This window comes from Cryptomeria japonica, chromosome 2 (genome assembly GCF_030272615.1).
Source record: "Cryptomeria japonica chromosome 2, Sugi_1.0, whole genome shotgun sequence".
Classification (NCBI taxonomy): domain Eukaryota; kingdom Viridiplantae; phylum Streptophyta; class Pinopsida; order Cupressales; family Cupressaceae; genus Cryptomeria; species Cryptomeria japonica.
Window position 1 is genome coordinate 431,224,655 of NC_081406.1, and position 20,000 is coordinate 431,244,654.

Genomic DNA, 20,000 nt, shown 5'->3' on the forward strand with positions numbered 1-20,000 from the left:
CGCTCCCACCCTGGCGCGCGCGAAGTTGGAAGTTGGGTTAATTGCCCGGGCGCGCACCTTGGTGCGCACACCTTGGCTGGGCTGCGCACCAGGGCGGGCTCAAGATGGCACCAGCATTCCCTTTTTTTCACTATCTTTCAAAATGGAAATTTTAAAATCTCATTTTTTTTTGCCTTTTATGGAAATTAGTGAAGGCATCGCATCAAACGTGCGCACCGCGCTGCCCACCTTGGTGTGCTCCGAGGTGCCCACCACGGTGCGCAATGTTGGTGCGAACCCGGGAGCGCCCCGATGTGTGCTCCAAGGTGCGGCGTGCACGAAGTCGGAGCCCGGTTTGCCCCGGGTGCGCACCTCGCGTGCACCTTCGCCGAGGTAGGCACCTCGGCTGGGTTGCGCGCCCTGGTGGGCACCATGGCGCGCACCAAGGAGCGCTCCGAAGTGTGCTCCAACGTGCGGCGTGCACGAAGTCGGAGCCCGGTTTGCCCAGGGTGCGCCCTGGTGGGCACCATGGTGCAAACCAAGGAGCGCTCCGAAGTGTGCTCCAAGGTGCGGCGTGCACGAAGTCGGAGCCCGGTTTGCCCCGTGTGCCCACCTCGCGTGCACCTTCGCCGCGGTGGGCACCATGGTGTGCACCATGGCGTGCACGAAGTCGGAGCCCGGTTTGCCCCAGGTGCGTACCTCGCGTGCACCTTCGCCGGGGTGGGCACCTCGGCTGGGTTGCGCGCCCTGGTGGGCACCATGGTGCGCACCAAGGAGCGCTCCGAAGTGTGCTCCAAGGTGCGGCGTGCATGAAGTCGGAGCCCGGTTTGCCCCGGGTGCGCAGCTCGCGTGCACCTTCACCGCGGTGGGCACCTTGGCTGGGTTGGGCACCATTGAGCGCTCCGAAGTGTGCTCCAAGGTGCGCAGCATGGCATGCACGAAGTCAGAGCCCGGTTTGCCCCGGGTGCGCACCTCGCGTGCCCCTTCGCCAGGGTGGGCACCTCGGTGCGCACACCTTCTCAATGTTTTTTTGCCTTTTCTGGAAATTGGTGAAGGCAGCGCATCAAAGGTGCGCACCTCGGTGTGCTCCGAGGTGCGCACGAAGTCGAAAGTCAGGTTAATTGCATTGTTTTCCCCGAGTGCGCTCCGAGGTGCGCAACATCGGTGCGCACCAAGGAGGGCTCCGAAGTGTGCTCCAAGGTGCACACGATGGCGTGCACCTTTGGTGCGCACGATTCGGAGCTCGGTTTGCCCGGGGTGCGCACACCTTGGCTGGGTTGCGCACCTTTTGTGCGCTCCGAGGTGTGCACGAAGTCGGAGCTCAGTTTGCCCTGGGTGCGCACCTTCGCCAGGGTGCGCACCTTTATGCGCACACCTTGGCTGGGCTGCGCACCTTGGTGGGCGCCATGGTGCGCACCTTTCGTGCGCTCCAAGCTGCGCATGAAGTCGAAGCTCGGTTTGCCCCGGGTGCGCACCTTGGTGGGCGCCATGGTGCACTCCGAGGTGCCCAAGATTGGTGTGGACCAAGGAGCGCTCCGAAGTGCGCTCCAAGGTGCGTAGTTGCGCGCGAAGTCGAAAGTTGGGTTAATTGTCCAGTTTGCCTCGGGTGCGCACCTTGCGTGCACCTTCGCCAGGGTGGGCGCCTTGGTGCACACACCTTGGCTGGGCTGCGCACCCGGGCGCGCACACCTTGGCACCCGCGTTTCCTTCATTTTAAAATTTTTTTTTTACAATCTCTCAAGTGGGAAATTCTATAATCTCAACTTTTTTTGCCTTTTCAGGAAACTTTTGAATGGAGCGCATCATTGGTGCGCTCCGAAGTGTGCTCCAAGGTGCGCACCTCTGGTGCGCTCCAAAGCTCTCTCCAGCTGCGTGCACCTGCCCCGGGCGCGCACCCGGCCCCGTCCAGCTTCGCTCACCTGTCCCGGGCGTCTGGTGCGGAACCTTAGATTAAGAAACATCACCATGCACCTTGGCCAACGTGCGCGCACTGGTCGAGGTGCACACCGATTTCACCTGGGTGCGCGCGTAGCACCTCAGGCGCACCGGGGTGCGCGCACAACGCCCGGGTTGCACCGTGGCCTGTGTGCTCGGGGTGCCTCGGGTGCGCGCTCGGTGTCGCCCCCCGCGCGCGCGGTAGTGCGGGCAATGCACCCCGGCCCGACCCGGCCCCGACGAGAACGCAAACGGGCAAAAGGTTAATTCAAATAGCATTGCGACGCCCGGCGAAAAACTAAAAAAGGGTGCAACACCGGGACTTCCCGGGAGGTCACCCATCCCAGTACTACTTCGGCCCAAGCGCGCTTAACTGCGGAGTTCTGATGGGATCCGGTGCACTAACGCTTGTATGATCGCACCCGTTATGAGCTTGTCGCAGTGTGTACTTAGCAAACCGCGACCCACGTGCAAATCCACCCCGGCCACCCACCCCCGTCGAGGTGCACACCCTCCCTCGCCAAGTGCGCCCCGTTCGCCAAGTGTGAGCCCTGCCCGAGTGCGCGCAATGTCCCGTCTACAACGCGGTGCCCACACACCACCTCGGGCGCAACGACCTGCGCTCACATGTGGGCCGAGTGCACCTTGGTGCATGTTTGGGGCGCCTCGGGTGCACGCTCGATCTTGCCCCAGTGCACCAAGGCGCTCGGTTTGCCCCGGGTGCGCACTTGGTGCAAGGTGGGCACCCAAAATAGGGATCAAGCACCAAAAACAAGTTTCGGGATGCAAAATGGGACCTAAGGACCACAAATGCGTTCCAAGACCCATGATGGGTCCACGAGAACAAAAATGTGTTCCGAGACTTAATAAACAAATATTGGGTTTTAGGAGAAGAAACATGCTCTGATGCCCAAAATGAGAATCGACCCCGAAAAGGCCACAGGCCAAAAGTGGGATGCGAGACCAAAAAAAATGGGACCCGAGGACCAAAATTAGGTTCCCAGGTCGAAGACAGGGCAACCGGACAAGAAACGACCTCGACACCCACCCACTCACCCAACTCGACACCCATGGGATGCCGACCCACCCGGGCTTCCACCTAGCACACCTTGGCACCCACCCACCCTGGCACCCAACCTCACACCCAACTTAGCACCTTTGAACCCACATTGGCACTCACCCTGACCCTGGCACCTTGGAACCCACATTGGCACTCACCTTGACCCTGGCACCCACCTTTGCACTCACCTTGGGACCCACCCTGGCTCCCACCTCGACACCCACCCAGACACCCACCTTGGATCCTTGGCACCCACCCCGACACCCACCTTGGCACGCAACTTGGCTACTTGCCACCCACCCCGTGACCCACCTTGGCCAGGGTGGGTGCACACCCACCCTGGTGCCCACCATGGCACCCACCCATCCTAGCACCCAGCCTGTGACCGGCCTTGGAACCCAACCTCGCACCCGTCTTGGCCAGTGTGGGTGCGCACCCATCCTGGCACCCACATTGTGACACACCCTGTGACCCACGCACCCTAGCACCCACGTTGGCACCCACCTTGGAACCTAACTTAGCAACTTGGCACCCACCCCGTGACCCACCTTGGCATCCACCATAGCAGTAGCCCACTTGGCACCCACCTTGGAACCCAACTTGGCACCCACCTCGGCACCCACCTTGCCACTCACCCTAGCATCGACCCATCCTAGCACCCACCCTGGCACCTTTGCACCCTAGCACTCACCCATCGTAGCACCTAACCTGTGACCCACCTCGACACTCACCCTCGCACCCACCTTGGAACCCAACCTAGCACCCACCCACCCTGACACCCACCCTAGCACCTACCCTCCCTTGCACCCACCCTGTGACCCATCTTGGCACCCACCCATCCTACCACTTAACCTATCACCCACCTTCTCACCCACCTTGGCATCCACCTTAGCACCCACCCACACTGGCACCTTGGCACCCACCTCGGGCAAGGTGGGTGCACACCCACCTTGGCACCCAATTTAGAACCCACCGAGCATGTTACCCACCTTGGCACCCACATTGCATCCCACCCTAGCACCCACCCTATGACCCACATTGGCATCCACACCCTAGCACCCAGGCACCTCGACACCCGCCTTGACACCCACCCTAGCACTGAACCTGTGACCCACCTTGGAACTCACCCTAGAACCCACCCACCCTGTGAACCACCTTGGCATCCACCTTAGCACCCACCCACCTTGGCACCCACTCTAGCACTCACCCATCCTAACACCCAACTTGTTACCCACCTTGGCACCCGCCCTCGCGTCCACCTTGAAACCCACACTAGCACCCACCCTAGCACCCACCCACGCAGGAGCCCACCTTGGCACCCAACCCAACACCCACGCATCCTGGCACCCAACTTGTGACCCACCTTGGAACCCACCCTAGTACCCACCTCTGAACCCACTATATCACCAACCCACCTTCGCACCCACCCTATGACACTCTTTGGAATCCACCCTAGCATGCACCCACCCTGGCACCCACCATGGAGCGCACCCTAGCACCCACCCACCTCGGCACACACCTCAACACCCACCTTGGTGTGCGCACTGCGCCAACCTCTCAAAGACCCTATGTGGTGCGCTCCAAAGTGTACACCTTTGGTGCGCTCCAAGGTGCGCACCTTTGGTGCACACCGAGGTGCACACCAAAGTGTGCACCGAGGTGAGCACCAAAGTGCACTCCAAGGTGCACACCAAGGCGCGCACCTTTTGTGCGGTCAATGCAAACAAATTCGGAAGTTGGGGTCGATGTCCTAATCGCTGTTGCAGACTACACGTATGAGAATCGGACAAATAGCTTTATATAGGGGAGGTGTTGTGTTTGATGGGTCGACTCCCCTGGTTGTGTGCACTGCACCAACTTCAAAGACCCTGTCTTGTTTAAGAAGTCGAAAGTTGGGGTGGATGTCCTAATCATTGCTGCAGACTACGCATGTATGAGAATTAGACAAATAGCTTATATTGGGGAGGTGTTGCGTTCGGTGGGTTGACTCCCCTGGTTGTGCGCACTGCGCCAACCTCAAAGACCCCGCATTGCAGAAGAAGTCGGAAGTCGGATTTTGGTGAGCACCAAGGTGTGCACCTTTGGTGCGGTCAACGCAGACAAATTCAGAAGTTGGGGTCGATGTCCTAATCGTTGTTGCAGGCTACACATGTATGAGAATCAGACAAATAGCTTATATAGGGGAGGTGTTGGGTTTGATGGGTCAACTCCCTTGGTTGTGCGCATTACGCCAACCTCAAAGACCTTGTTTTCGTTAAGAAGTCAAAAGTTGGGGTCAATGTCCTAATGGCTCCTGCAGGCTACACATGTATGAGAATCGGACAAATAGCTTATATAGGGGAGGTGTTGGGTTTGATGGGTCGACTCCCCTAGTTGTGCGCATTACGTCAACCTCAAAGACCTTGTTTTCGTTAAGAAGTCAAAAGTTGGGGTCGATGTCCTAATTGCTCCTGTAGACTACACATGTATGAGAATCAGACAAATAGCTTATATAAGGGAGGTGTTGGGTTTGATGGGTTGACTCCCCTAGTTGTTCGCATTACACCAACCTCAAAGACCTTGTTTTCGTTTAGAAGCCGAAAGTTGGGGTCGATGTCCTAATTGCTCCTCAAGGCTACGCATGTATGAGAATCAGACAAATAGCTTATGTAAGGGGCTGCTGTCTCAGGGAGATCAGTAGGCTTCTGGGGTTGTAAGTCCCTTGTTATTCTCAACAGGTGGAAGTTGTGGTGATTGACAGAAGGTTAATGCCAAGCTACAGTTGTGTGAGAATTGGACGAAAAACTTATATATGGGGGTCGGTTGAAAGAATAGCCGAGTGCCAGGAGTGCACCAAGGTGGTCTGCGGTAGACACCTCCTCCTAGGGGTGAAGAAGAGTAACCCTGCCCTCTAGTCTCAGGGAGATAGAGGTCCTACATGGACATTAGGGGTGAAGTAGAGTAACCCCGCCTTATCATTGGATGGTGAGGTTTACTGGTGGATGCATTCTCATGGTCCCTATCTCAGTGAAGCGGAGTAACTGAGCCAATGTTGGGGATGACTCCCGGGGAGTTGTCTATGACCCGAGGACTAGGGAAGTGGAGTACCTAGGCTCTTGCGAGAAGGATGATCGTGCAATGGATTGTCCCGGTTGGGGAAATGGAGTACCCAAGATCTTGTAAGGGGGATGGCCGTGCAATGGGCTATCTATATCGAAATGTTGGAGCTTGAGAGTTGGGCAAGCTATGTGGGTTGAGTTGCAGAGCTGGAAGTCCATGTGTCTTGTGGAACAAGTGGGGTGATGTGCCGGGCACGCACCTAAGTTACCTGAAGTGGGATTTGCATTGAGATCCGGGATCTCGAGGCCCTAGAGTGGGGGTCAAATGTGGCAGTAGGGACTGGGTTCTGAAAGTGTGCTCATGTGGAGCCGAGCCATGAGGCGAGTCCAAGAGGGTGACAAAGATGGATGAGTTGCATGACCGAAAAGTGGACATGGTCCATAGGCGAGTTGTTCTGGGAGCACAGCCGAGTTGAAGGAGAGTTCAGCGACCAAGGATATTGGATTGGATCATGGAGTGAAGAGCTTGGTGCCCAAGTAGGAGTGCAAGGTGTTTTGTCAGTCTGAGAGGCTTAGACTGAGTGTTTGCATGGAGCTGGTTATTGTGCATAGGATGTACAGGGAACCGGGTTCACCAGTGAAGCCATGTAGGCATAGGCCAGGGGCCCAAAACAATGTGACTTAGAGTCCTTGTTCAGGAAGGAGTTCTGAGTTGTGTACTGGGTAAGCCGTCGCAGGCTCGGGAGGGAGTCAGTGGTGCGCCAGGTTGAGTTCCGAAGGAGACAGGGTCTTCGTGGATCAGGAGTCTATATGAGAAGCTATCGCCAGGGGCGAGGTGCAGTGGTATCTGTGCTGGTGTTTCAAGAGTGGACGTTGATCTAGGGGCAGGAACTTGTAATTGGATGCTTGGGAAGTATTCAGGGTAGTGACCAACGACAGAGTTGGAATTGTTTGTAGATCGAGCCAGGGGCCGTCTCTTCATAACAATAAAGCTACCTATTGCCCTAGTGTTGTGTTCATTGTGTGGAGATGGACAAACAGGAAGCTAGCTCAGGGAGTCTAGTCGTCCCATGAGATATGTTTGGTGCTTGAGGGTTCAGAGGAGCCGAGGGAGGCCAACATGGGGTGCCAGTGCTGTGGGAGTACTGGGCATGCTCAGGGAGTGTGCAAAGTTGGAGCCGGAGGACTTAAGGAGTTCCGGATGGGTCAGTGTTAGTAGTCAGGGTCTTATGGGGGACTCAAGAAGACGAAGACATCGAGGAGACCTGTAAGCTTGTACCAGGGGTGCAAGGATGGTGCGACAAGACAGTGCTAGAGTAGAGTCGGGGACTTGAAGGGAGTGCTAGAAGCATCAGGATGAAGGAAACCCGTGAGAGGGTTGGCATGCACTTCTATTCCGCATGGGTGTGTGTTAATGTGGTCAGGTGGTGGACACTTGAAAAGGGTATGGCGTAGTCTGGAAACAAGAAAGGACTTGTCCGCAATGGAAGTCGTGAGTAAGGTTTGCCAGTGCCGCATGAGGTTTGACCTCCTTTGGAAGGAAAAAGCTTGTTTGGGCAGCAGGCCGGTCTAGCCCCGTGACAGCTTATATAGGGGAGGTGTTGGGTTTGATGGGTCGACTCCTCTGGTTGTGCGCATTGCGCCAACCTCAAAGACCCTGCATTGCGGATGAAGTCGAAAGTCAGAGTTTGGTGTGCTACAAGGTGTGGTCGAAGGTGCTCACCTAGGTGTGCACCTTTGGAGCACACGAAAAGTGCCCTCCAAAAGTGCACACCTTTGGAGAGCACAAAAGTGCCCTCCAAAAGTGCGCACCTTTGGAGCGCACAAAAGTGCCCTGCAAAAGTGCGCACCTTTGGAGCGCACAAAAGTGCGCACTTTTGGTGCGCACCAAGGCGCTGGTTCGGTCTTTGCAGGCGAGTTCGGAATTTGGGGTCGATGTCCTGAGTAGAGGTGCAAACTACACAGGTGTGGGAATCGGACAAATAGCTTATATAGGGGAGGTGTATGCTTCGATGGGTTGACTCCCCAGGTTGAGCGCACCGCGCCAACCTCAAAGACCCTACGGTATGGATGAAGTCGGAAGTTGGGTCCGATGACCGATTCGATTAGTAGGTATGCTCATGAGGTCGGAATTTGGGTTCGATGACCTGCCATGTGCAGGAAGGCGAATGTTGGCACTGTGCGTTGCAAGGTGCACACCAAGGCACTGGTGCGGTCTTTTTAGGCGCTGTGTGTGTGCTTGTGCCATTTCCTTGGCGGTATTAACGAGATATTAAAGAGCGGAGTGAGCGCCTCGCCCAGCTATGTTTGGGGCTCTCACTCCCTTACCCGGTGTGCGACCGCTTTGCACGTAGGTTGCAGAGCATTGCGACTCTTTCGATGTTTGGCGGTTGTCTTCCAGTGATGCGTTGGTCCCGAAGTGCACGTTACTAGCATTTCTGCCATTGTTCTCGATCTTTGGCACGTTCCTTCGTTGCAATTGGATATATATCTTCATTTATACGCGCAGGCTTCTCCCGCCTATTCAGCGCTATCCCACTCTCAGCACTCTCGTGGTCTCCTTGGCTTCTCTCTCCCATGAGCGAGCTCTCTTCTCGAGTCTTTTCCATGTCCCATGGAGGTTGCCTTTCGAAATTCGGGCACACAAACGTGACTGGATAAGAGCAGAATTGCCTATGAGGAGAAGCTCACCTTAGGGAGCAGCAATGCTGAGTGTTTCGACAGAGGGTAGAGGGGGCGTTGTTTGGGCGGTTGCACCAAAGAGTGCTACGGTTGCACTGAAGGTTTCTTCTTCGTCTTCGACGAACTCTTGGAGGCAAAAAAGCTTGTTTACGAGGTCGAGGTGGGACTGTTCGTGCGAGTTGCGCCACCAAAAGTGCGTAGGGGGCATATACCTGGGAAATGGATGTCTCTGAGTGGCCTTACTCGGTCGCGTGCCGGAGCTCGGTTTGCCCCGGGTGCGCAACTTGGTGGGCGCCATGGTGCACTCCGAGGTGCCCAAGATTGGTGCGCACCAAGGAGCGCTCCGAAGTGCGCTCCAAGGTGCGCAGGTGCGCGTGAAGTCGAAAGTTGGGTTAATTTTCCGGTTTGCCTCGGGTGCGCACCTTGCGTGCACCTTCACCAGGGTGGGCGCCTTGGTGCGCACACCTTGGCTGGGCTGCACACCCGGGGGCGCACACCTTGGCACCCGCGTTTCCTTCATTTTTCAATATTTTTTTGACAATCTCTCAAGTGGGAAATTCTATAATCTCAACTTTTTTTGCCTTTTCAGGAAACTTTTGAATGGAGCACATCATTGGTGCGCTCCAAAGTGTGCTCCAAGGTGTGCACCTCTGGTGCGCTCCAAAGCTCTCTCCAGCTGCGTGCACCTGCCCCGGGCGCACACCCGGCCCTGCCCAGCTTTGCTCACCTGTCCTGGGCGTCTGGTGCGGAACCTTAGAGTAAGAAACATCACCTTGCACCTTGGCCAACGTGCGCGACTCGACTGAGCGCGCACTGGCTAAGGTGCACACAGATTTCACATAGGTGCGCGTGCAACACCTCGGCCGCACTGGGGTCCGCGCACAACGCCCGGGTTGCACGGTGGCCTGTGTGCTCGGGGCGCCTCGGGTGCGCGCTCGGTGTCGCCCCCGCGCGCGCGGTAGTGCTGGCACCGCACCCCGGCCCGGCCCGGCCCCGACGAGAACGCAAACGGGCAAAAGGTTAATTCAAATAGCATTGCGACGCCTGGCGAAAAACTAAAAAAGGGTGCAACACCGAGACTTCCCGGGAGGTCACCCATCCCAGTACTACTCCGGCCCAAGCGCGCTTAACTGCGGAGTTCTGATGGGATCCGGTGCACTAATGCTGGTATGATCGCACCCATTATGAGCTTGTCGCAGTGTATACTTAGCAAATCGTGACCCACGTGCGAATCCACCCCGGCCACCCACCCCCATCGAGGTGCACAGCCTCCCTCGCCAAGTGCGCCCCATTCGCGAAGTGTGAGCCCTGCCCGGGTGCACGCACCTTGCTAGGGCGTCGGGTGTGCACCCGGCCCGGCCTACGTGCGTGCACCTGGACAGGGCGTCGTGTGCGCACCCAACCCGCCCAAGTGCGTGCAGTGTCCCGTCTGCAACGCGATGCCCACACACCACCTGGGGCGCAACGAACTGCGCTCACATGTGGGCCGAGTGCACCATGGTGCATGTTTGGGGCGCCTCGGGTTCACGCTCGATCTTGGCCCGGTGCACCAAGGCGCTCGGTTTGCCCCGGGTGCGCACTTGGTGCAAGGTGGGCACCCAAAATAGGGATCATGCAGTGTCCCGTCTGCAACGCGGTGCCCACACACCACCTCGGGCGCAACAACCTGCACTCACATGTGGGCCGAGTGCACCTTGGTGCATGTTCGGGGCGCCTCGGGTGCACACTCGATCTTGCCCCGGTGCACCAAGGCGCTCGGTTTGCCCCGGGTGCGCACTTGGTGCAAGGTGGGCACCGAAAATAGGGATCAAGCACCAAAAACAAGTTTCAGGATGCAAAATGGGACCCAAGGACCACAAATGCATTCCAAGACCCATGATGGGTCCACGAGAACAAAAATGTGTTCTGAGACTTAATAAACAAATATTGGGTTTTAGGAGAAGAAACATGCTCTGATGCCCAAAATGAGAATCGACCCCGAAAAGGCCACAGGCCAAAAATGGGATGCGAGACAAAAAAAAATGGGACCCGAGGACCAAAATTGGGTTCCCAGGTCGAAGACAGGGCAACCGGACAAGAAACGACCTCTAAGGCTCGAAATGAGTCCCGATGACTAAAACTTGACAAGAAGCACCCATCAGGCACTTAACTCGACACCCATGGGATGCCGACCCACCTGGGCTTCCACCTAGCACACCTTGGCACCCACCCACCTTGGCACCCACCCTCGCACCCAACTTAGCACCTTTGAACCCACATTGGCACTGACCCTGACCCTGGCACCTTGGAACCCACATTGGCACTCACCTTGACCCTAGCACCCACCTTTGCACTCACCTTGGGACCCACCCTGGCTCCCACCTCGGCACCCACCCAGACACCCACCTTGGTTCCTTGGCACCCACCTTGGATCCTTGGCACCCACCCTGACACCCACCTTGGCACGCAAATTGGCTACTTGCCACCCACCTTGGCTCCTTGACGCCCACCTCGACAACCACCCCGTGACCTACCCTGGCTAGGGTTGGTGCACACCCACCCTGGTGCCCACCTTGGCACCCACCCTATGACCCACCTTGGCACGCACCTTAGTACCCACCCCATGACCCACCCTACGACCCACCCCGTGACCCACCTTGGCCAGGGTGGGTGCACACCCACCCTAGTGCCCACCTTGGCACCCACCCATCCTAGCACCCAGCCTGTGACCGGCCTTGGAACCCACCCTTGCACCTGTCTTGGCTAGTGTGGGTGCGCACCCATCCTGGCACCCACGTTGTGACACACCCTGTGACCCACGCACCCTAGCACCCACCTTGGCACCCACCTTGGAATCCAACCTAGCAACTTGGCACCCACCCCGTGACCCACCTTGGCATCCACCATAGCAGTCGCCCACTTGGCACCCACCTTGGAACCCAACTTGGCACCCACCTCGGCACCCACCTTGACACTTGTGCACCCACCTTGCCACTCACCCTAGCATCGAGCACCCAATTTAGAACCCACCGAGCATGTTACCCACCTCGGCACCCAATTTAGAACCCACCGAGCATGTTACCCACCTTGGCACCCACATTGCAGCCCACCCTAGTACCCACCCTATGACCCACATTGGCATCCACACCCTAGCACCCAGGCACCTCGACACCCGCCTTGACACCCACCCTAGCACTAAACCTGTGACCCACCTTGGAACTCACCCTAGAACCCACCCACCCTATGAACCACCTTGGCATCCACCTTAGCACCCACCCACCTTGGCACCCACTCTAGCACTCACCCATCCTAACACCCAACTTGTTACCCACCTTGGCACCCGCCCTCGCGTCCACCTTGAAACCCACCCTAGCACCCACCGTAGCACCCACCCACCCAGGAGCCCACCTTGGCACCCAACCTAACACCCACGCATCCTGGCACCCAACCTATGACCCACCTTGGAACCCACCCTAGTACCCACCTTTGAACCCACTATATCACCAACCCACCTTGGCACCCACCCTATGACCCTCTTTGGAATCCACCCTAGCACGCACCCACCATGGAGCGCACCCTAGCACCCACCCACCTCGGCACGCACCTCAACACCCACCTTGGTGTGCGCACTACGCCAACCTCTCAAAGACCCTATGTGGTGCACTCCAAAGTGTACACCTTTGGTGCGCTCCAAGATGCACACCAAAGTGCACTCCAGGGTGCACACCAAGGCGTGAACCTTTGGTGCGGTCAATGCAAATGAATTCGAAAGTTGGGGTCGATGTCCTAATCGCTGCTGCAGACTACACGTATGAGAATCAAACAAATAGCTTTATATAGGGGAGGTGTTGCGTTTGATGGGTCGACTCCCCTGGTTGTGTGCACTGCACCAACTTCAAAGACCCTGTCTTGTTTAAGAAGTCGAAAGTTGGGGTGGATGTCCTAATCATTGCTGCAGACTACGCATGTATGAGAATCAGACAAATAGCTTATATAGGGGAGGTGTTGCGTTCGGTGGGTTCGGTGGGTTGACTCCCCTGGTTGTGCGCACTACGCCAACCTCAAAGACCCTGCATTGCGGAAGAAGTCGGAAGTCGGATTTTGGTGAGCACCAAGGTGTGCACCTTTGGTGTGGTCAACGCAGACGAATTCAGAAGTTGGGGTCGATGTCCTAATCATTGTTGCAGGCTACACATGTATGAGAATCAGACAAATAGCTTATATAGGGGAGGTGTTGGGTTTGATGGGTCAACTCCCTTGGTTGTGCGCATTACGCCAACCTCAAAGACCTTGTTTTCGTTAAGAAGTCAAAAGTTGGGGTCAATGTCCTAATGGCTCCTGCAGGCTACGCATGTATGAGAATCACACAAATAGCTTATATAGGGGAGGTGTTGGGTTTGATGGGTCAACTCCCCTGGTTGTGCGCATTACGTCAACCTCAAAGACCTTGTTTTCGTTAAGAAGTCAAAAGTTGGGGTCGATGTACTAATTGCTCCTGTAGACTACACATGTATGAGAATCAGACAAATAGCTTATATAGGGGAGGTGTTGGGTTTGATGGGTTGACTCCCCTAGTTGTTCGCATTACGCCAACCTCAAAGACCTTGTTTTCGTTTAGAAGCCGAAAGTTGGGGTCGATGTCCTAATTGCTCCTGCAGGCTATGCATGTATGAGAATCAGACAAATAGCTTATATAGGGGAGGTGTTGGGTTTGATGGGTCGACTCCCCTGGTTGTGCGCATTGCGCCAACCTCAAAGACCCTGCATTGTGGATTAAGTCGAAGGTCAGAGTTTGGTGTCCTACAAGGTGTGGTCTAAGGTGCTCACCTAGGTGTGCAATTGTGTGCACCTTTGGAGCGCACGAAAAGTGCCCTCCAAAAGTGTGCACCATTGGAGCGCACAAAAGTGCGCTCCAAAAGTGCGCACCTTTGGAGAGCACAAAAGTGCCCTCCAAAAGTGCGCACCTTTGGAGCGCACAAAAGTGCCCTACAAAAGTGCGCACCTTTGGTGCACACTTTGGTGCGCACCTTTGGTGCACACTTTGGTGCGCACCAAGGCGCTGATTCGGTCGTTGCAGGCGAGTTCGGAAGTTGGGGTCGATGTCCTGATTGGAGGTGCAAACTACACAGGTGTGGGAATCGGACAAATAGCTTATATAGGGGAGGTGTATGCTTCGATGGGTCGACTCCCCAGGTTGAGCACACCGCGCCAACCTCAAAGACCCTACGGTATGGATGAAGTCGGAAGTTGGGTCCAATGACTGATTGATTAGTAGGTATGCTCATGAGGTCGGAATTTGGGTCTGTTGACCTGCGATGTGCAGGAAGGCGAATGTTGGCACTGTGCGTTGCAAGGTGCGCACCAAGGCGCTGGTGTGGTCTTTTTAGTCGAGTTCGGAAGTTGGGGTCGATGTCCTGATTGGAGGTGCAAACTACACAGGTGTGGGAATCGGACAAATAGCTTATATAGGGGAGGTGTATACTTCGTTGGGTCGACTCCCCGGGTTGAGCGCACCGCGCCAACCTCAAAGACCCTATGGTATGGATGAAGTCGGAAGTTGGATCCGATGACCGATTCGATATGTAGGCATACTCGCGAGGTCGGAATTTGGGTCCGATGACCTGCCATGTGCAGGAAGGTGAATGTTGGCACTGTGCGTTGCAAGGTGCGCACCAAGGCGTTGGTTCGGTCGTTGCAGGCGAGTTCGGAAATTGGGGTCGATGTCCTGATCGGAGGTGCAAACTACACAGGTGTGGGAATCGGACAAATAGCTTATATAGGGGAGGTGTATGCTTCGATGGGTCGACTCCCTGGGTTGAGCGCACCGCGCCAACCTCAAAGACCCTACTGTATGGATAAAGTCGGAAGTTGGGTCTGATGACCGATTCGATTAGTAGGTATGCACATGAGGTCGGAATTTGGGTCCGATGACCTGCCATGTGCAGGAAGGCGAATGTTGGCACTATGCGTCGCAAGGTGCGCACCAAGGCGTTGGTGCCATCGTTGCAGTCAAGTTCGGAAGTTGGGGTCGATGTCCTGGTCGGAGGTGCAAACTACACAGTTGTGGGAATCAGACAAATAGCTTATATAGGGGAGGTGTATGCTTCGATGGGTCGACTCCCCGGGTTGAGCGCACCGCGCCAACCTCAAAGACCCTACGGTATGGATGAAGTTGGAAGTTGGGTCCGATGACCGATTCGATACGTAGGCATACTTGCGAGGTCGGAATTTGTGTCCGATGACCTGCCATTCACAGGAAGGCGGAATTTGGGTCCGATGACCGAGTTGATAGCGTGCCATGCGCAGAAAGGCAGAATTTCGGTCCGATGACCGACTTGATGTTGATGGCCCGCCATGTGTAGGAAGGCAGAATTTGGGTCCGATGACTGAGTTGATGGCGTGCCATGCGCAGAAAGGCGGAATAAAGGCGGAATTTGGGTCCAATGACCGAGTTGATGTTGATGGCCCGCCATGCGCAGGAACACGGAATTTGGGTCGGATGACCGTGTTGAAGGCGTGCCATGCGCAGAAAGGCGGAGTTTTGGTCCGATGACCGAGTTGATGTTGATGACCCGCCATGCGCAGGAAGGCAGAATTTGGGTCCGATGACCTGACATACGCATGGAGTCCGACTCGGGCGCCGATGTTCGATTTGATGACTTGCATTGTGGGTAAATTCGGAAGTTGTGGTCTTTGACCCGATTCGATGACTAGACTTCGGTTGTTTGAGAATCGGACAAATAACTTATATAGGGGAGGTATTGTTCTCGAGCATCCTCCCCCCGTGCCCGTTTATGTTGATTGATGCTGGTGCTCGATTGGTTGGAGCGCTCGGATGCGAAAATCTTGCACAAGGATTTATCGATTGTGATGGACACGGCAAGTCTCCTGATTGCTATGCAGGAGCTCATCGGGAATCTCTATGCAGCCTCGGTATGGACTTGACCTGCAGAATGGTTCAGCAATGGTAGTCGCTCCAACACGTCCTTGCAGTGGCCACAGAGGTGATTCGACTAGAGCTCCAGTCTAGCTTTTGGGTTGCTTGGTGGACTGGTATAGCCGCGATCGAGTTCCGGCCATGAACGTTTTAGATAGCTCTTGGGCTTTCTAGGACGGAAGTCGAAAGTTTGGACTGTTGTCCGATTTGATGACCATTCTTCGGATGTGTGAGAATCAGACAAATAACTTATATAGGGGACTGTGTTGTCTCACGCAGCCCCCTCCATGCCCCTCTATCTTGACCGATGTTGGTGCTTGAAAGGGTTGGGATCGCTCGGATTTATAAACGTGCACCACCATTTGTCGAGTGTGAGGGACGCGACAGGTCTCCTAAATGCTATGCGGGCGCTCTCTGAGAATATCTATCCGGCCTCGACATAGACTCATCTTGCTGAATGGTTTGGCACTGGTAGTCGATCCAACACGTCCTTGTTGTGGCCGCCTAGGCGATTCGATTCGAGCCCCCGTCTAGCTTTTGGGTTGCTTGGAAAATTTTGCCCTATCCGCAAGTGAGCTCGGTCCCTAAACGTTCGAGAAACCCAATTGCTATGCGCCGACTCTCTTTCTTGCGAGCCTCCATCTAGCTTTTGTTTCTCTATGGAACGGAAGTCGGAATCTGGGACCGTTGTTTGATTCGACGAGGCAGACTACGGTTGTGCGAGAATCCGACAAATAACTTATATAGGCGAGGTGTTGACTGGAGCATTCTCCCCCGTGCCCCTCTAACTCGACCAATGCTGGCGCTCGAACGGTGGTAGCGCTCGGATTTTCATTGAGTGCTAGCATTGGTCGATTTAGAGGGGCATGCGAGGTTCCCGAATGCTATGCGAGGGCTCTAACGGAAATGCCTATTGGTTTCGGTATGGATGCAATTGCGAGAGTGGTTCGGCAAAGGTAGTCGTTCTGATGCGTCCATGTCGTGGCCAAATCGATAATTCGATTTGAGCCCTCGTATAGCATTTGGGTCTCTCGATGTGATTTCGCATTCCAGTCCCTTTGGGCACTGCTTGAGCTGCATCCCGTGGGGTTCCCTTCCCAATAATCTGCCTCGCAACCCGATTGCTATGCGGTGAGGCTCCTCGGCCGCCTCGGAACTATCTATGTATCAGACGCATCGCAGGATAAGGGGTTGGCAATGGTAGTCACCCCAAGCATGTCCGATGCATGGACCATTCCGAGGTGGCCCTGAAGCCTCTTCCATCTAGCCGTTGGGTCCTTCTCACTGCATCCCTCGCCTCGCACCCCGATTGCTATGCGGTGAGGCTCCTCGGCCGCCTTGGAACTATCTGTGTATCGGACGCATTGCGGGATAAGGGGTTGTCACTGGTAGTCGCCCCAAGCGTGTCCGATGCTTGGACCATTCCGAGGCGGCCCTGAAGCCTCTTCCATCTAGCCGTTGGGTCTTTCTCGCCGCATCCCTCACCTCGCACCACGATTGCTATGCGGTGAGGCTCGTCGGCTGCCTTGGAACTATCTGTGTATCGGACGCATCGCGGGATAAGGGGTTGTCATTGGTAGTCACCCCTAGCGCGTCCGATGCTTGGACCATTCCGAGGCGGACCTGAAGCCACTTCCATCTAGCCGTTGGGGCTTTCTCGCCGCATCCCTCTCCTTGCACCTCGATTGCTATGCAGTGAGGGTCCTCGGCCACCTTGGAACTATCTATGTATCGGACGCATCGTGGGATAAGGGGTTGGCACTGGTAGTCACCCCAAGCATGTCCGATGCTTGGACCATTCCGAGGCAGCCCTGAAGCCTCTTCCGTCTAGCCGTTGGGGCCATCTCGCCGCATCCCCTGCCTCGCACCCTGATTGCTATGCGGTGAGGCTCCTCGGCCACCTTGGAACTATCTGTGTATCGGACGCATCGCGGGATAAGGGGTTGGCACTGGTAGTCGCCCAAAGCGCATCCGATGCTTGGACTATTCCGAGGCGGCCTTGCAGCCTCTTCCGTCTAGCCTTTGGGGCCATCTAGCTGCATCCCCCACCTTGCACCATGATTGCTATGCAGTGAGGCTCCTCGGCCACCTTGGAACTATCTATGTATCGGACGCATCGCGGGATAAGGGGTTGTCACTGGTAGTCGCCCCAAGCACGTCCGATGCTTGGACTATTCCGAGGTGGCCCTGCAACCTCTTCCATCTAGCCGTTGGGGCCATCTCGCTGCATCCCTCACCTCGCACCCCGATGGCTATGCGGTGAGGCTCCTCGGCCACCTCGGAACTATCTTCGTATCAGACGCATCGCGGGATAAGGGGTTGTCATTGGTAGTCGCCCCCAAGCACGTCCGATGCTTGGACTATTCGGAGGCGGCCCTGCAGCCTCTTCCATCTAGCCATTGGGGCCATCTCACTGCATCCCTCACCTCGCACCCCGATTGCTATGCGGTGAGGCTCCTCAGCCGCCTTGGAACTATCTTCGTATCGGATGCATCGCGGGATAAGGGGTTGTCACTGGTAGTCGCCCCAAGCGCGACTAATGCTTGGACTATTCCAAGGTGACCCTGCAGCCTCTTCTGTCTAGCCATTGGGGCCATCTCGCCGCATCCCCCGCCTCGCACCCCGATTGCTATGCGGTGAGGCTCCTCGGCCGCCTTGGAACTATCTTCATATCGGACGCATCGCGGGATAAGGGGTTGTCACAGGTAGTCGCCCCAAGCGCATCTAATGCTTGGACCATTCCAAGGCGCCCCTGAAGCCTCTTCCGTCTAGCCGTTGGAACCTTCTCGCCGCATCCCTCGCCTCGCACCCTCGATTGCTATGCGGTGAGGCTCCTCGACCGCCTTGGAACTATCTTCGTATTGGACGCATCACGGGATAAGGGGTTGTCACTGGTAGTCACCCCAAGGGCATCTGATGCTTGGACCATTCTGAGGTGGCCCTGAAGCCTCTTTCATCTAGCCGTTGGAGCCTTCTAACCGCATCCCTCACCTCGCACCCCCAATTGCTATGCGGTGAGGCTCCTCGGCCGCCTTGGAACCATCTTTGTATCGGACGCATCGCGGGATAAGGGGTTGGCACTGGTAGTCGCCCCAAGCGCGTCCGATGCTTGGACCATTCTGAGGCGGCCCTGAAGCCTCTTCCGTCTAGCCGTTGGGTCCTTCTCGCCCCATCCCTCGCCTCGCACCCCCGATTGCTATGCGGTGAGGCTCCTCGACCGCCTTGGAACCATCTTTGTATCGAACGCATCACAGGATAAGGGGTTGGCACTGGTAGTCGCCCCAAGCGCGTCCGATGCTTGGACCATTCCAAGGCGGCCCTGAAGCCTCTTCCATCTAGCCGTTGGGGCCTTCTCACCCCATCCCTTGCCTCGCACCCTGATTGCTATGCAGTGAGGCTCCTCGGCCGCCTTGGAATCATCTGTGTATCGGATGCATCACGGGATAAGGGGTTGGCACTGGTAGTCGCCCCAAGCGCGTCCGATGCTGGGACCATTCTGAGGCGGCCCTGAAGCCTCTTCCATCTATCCGTTGGGGATTTCTCATCCCATCCCTCACCTCGCACCCCGATTGATATGCAGTGAGGCTCCTCGACCGCCTCGGAACTATCTGTGTATCAGACGCATCGTGGGATAAGGGGTTGGCACTGGTAGTTGCCCCAAGCATGTCCGATGCTCAGACCATTCCGAGGCGGCCCTGAAGCCTCTTCTGTCTAGCCGTTGGGGCCTTCTCATCCCATCCCTCGCCTCGCACCCCGATTGCTATGCGGTGAGGCTCCTCGGCCGCCTCGGAACTATCTGTGTATCGGACGCATCGCGGGATAAGGGGTTGGCACTGGTAGTTGCCCCAAGCGCGTCTGATGCTTGGACCATTCCGAGGCGGCCCTGCAGCCTCTTCCGTCTAGCTATTCGGGACTTCTCGCCGCATCCATCGCCTCACACCCCGATTTCTATGCGGTGAGGCTCCTCGGCCACCTCAGAACTATCTCTATGTTGGACACATTACGGGATAAGGGGTTGGCACTGGTAGTCACCCCAATCGCGTCCGATGCTTGGACCATTCCAAGGTGGCCCTGCAGCCTCTTCCCTCGGATGGTAACCTCCTCGGACGCCTTGGAACATTCTCTTTGTCGGACGCGTCGCGGGATAAGGGGTTGGCACTGGTAGTCGCCCCAAGCGCGCCCGATGCATATACCGCTCTGAGTTGACCTTGCTTGCAGCCTCTCACATGCATAGACCTCTCTGAGTCGACCCTGCAGCCTCTCACATTTAGCCTTTGGAATCTCGCCTCACAACATGATTGCTATCCTTGTTGCATCCCTTGCCTCGAGCCCTGATTGTTTTCTTGGTTGCATCCCTCCTCTCCTCACAGCCCGGTTGTCATTACTGCTG

The 20,000-nt window shown here is 56.3% G+C and overlaps 2 non-coding genes across 2 annotated transcripts; both read right to left on the bottom strand.

The window, feature by feature from the left end:
• Positions 1–2,219: 2,219 nt before the first annotated feature.
• Positions 2,220–2,338, bottom strand: LOC131873758 (5S ribosomal RNA). The gene has a single exon (XR_009371657.1). It is a non-coding gene; the product is annotated as a 5S ribosomal RNA (ribosomal RNA).
• A 7,418-nt stretch (positions 2,339–9,756) lies between these two features.
• Positions 9,757–9,875, bottom strand: LOC131873846 (5S ribosomal RNA). The gene has a single exon (XR_009371736.1). It is a non-coding gene; the product is annotated as a 5S ribosomal RNA (ribosomal RNA).
• Positions 9,876–20,000: the final 10,125 nt, after the last annotated feature.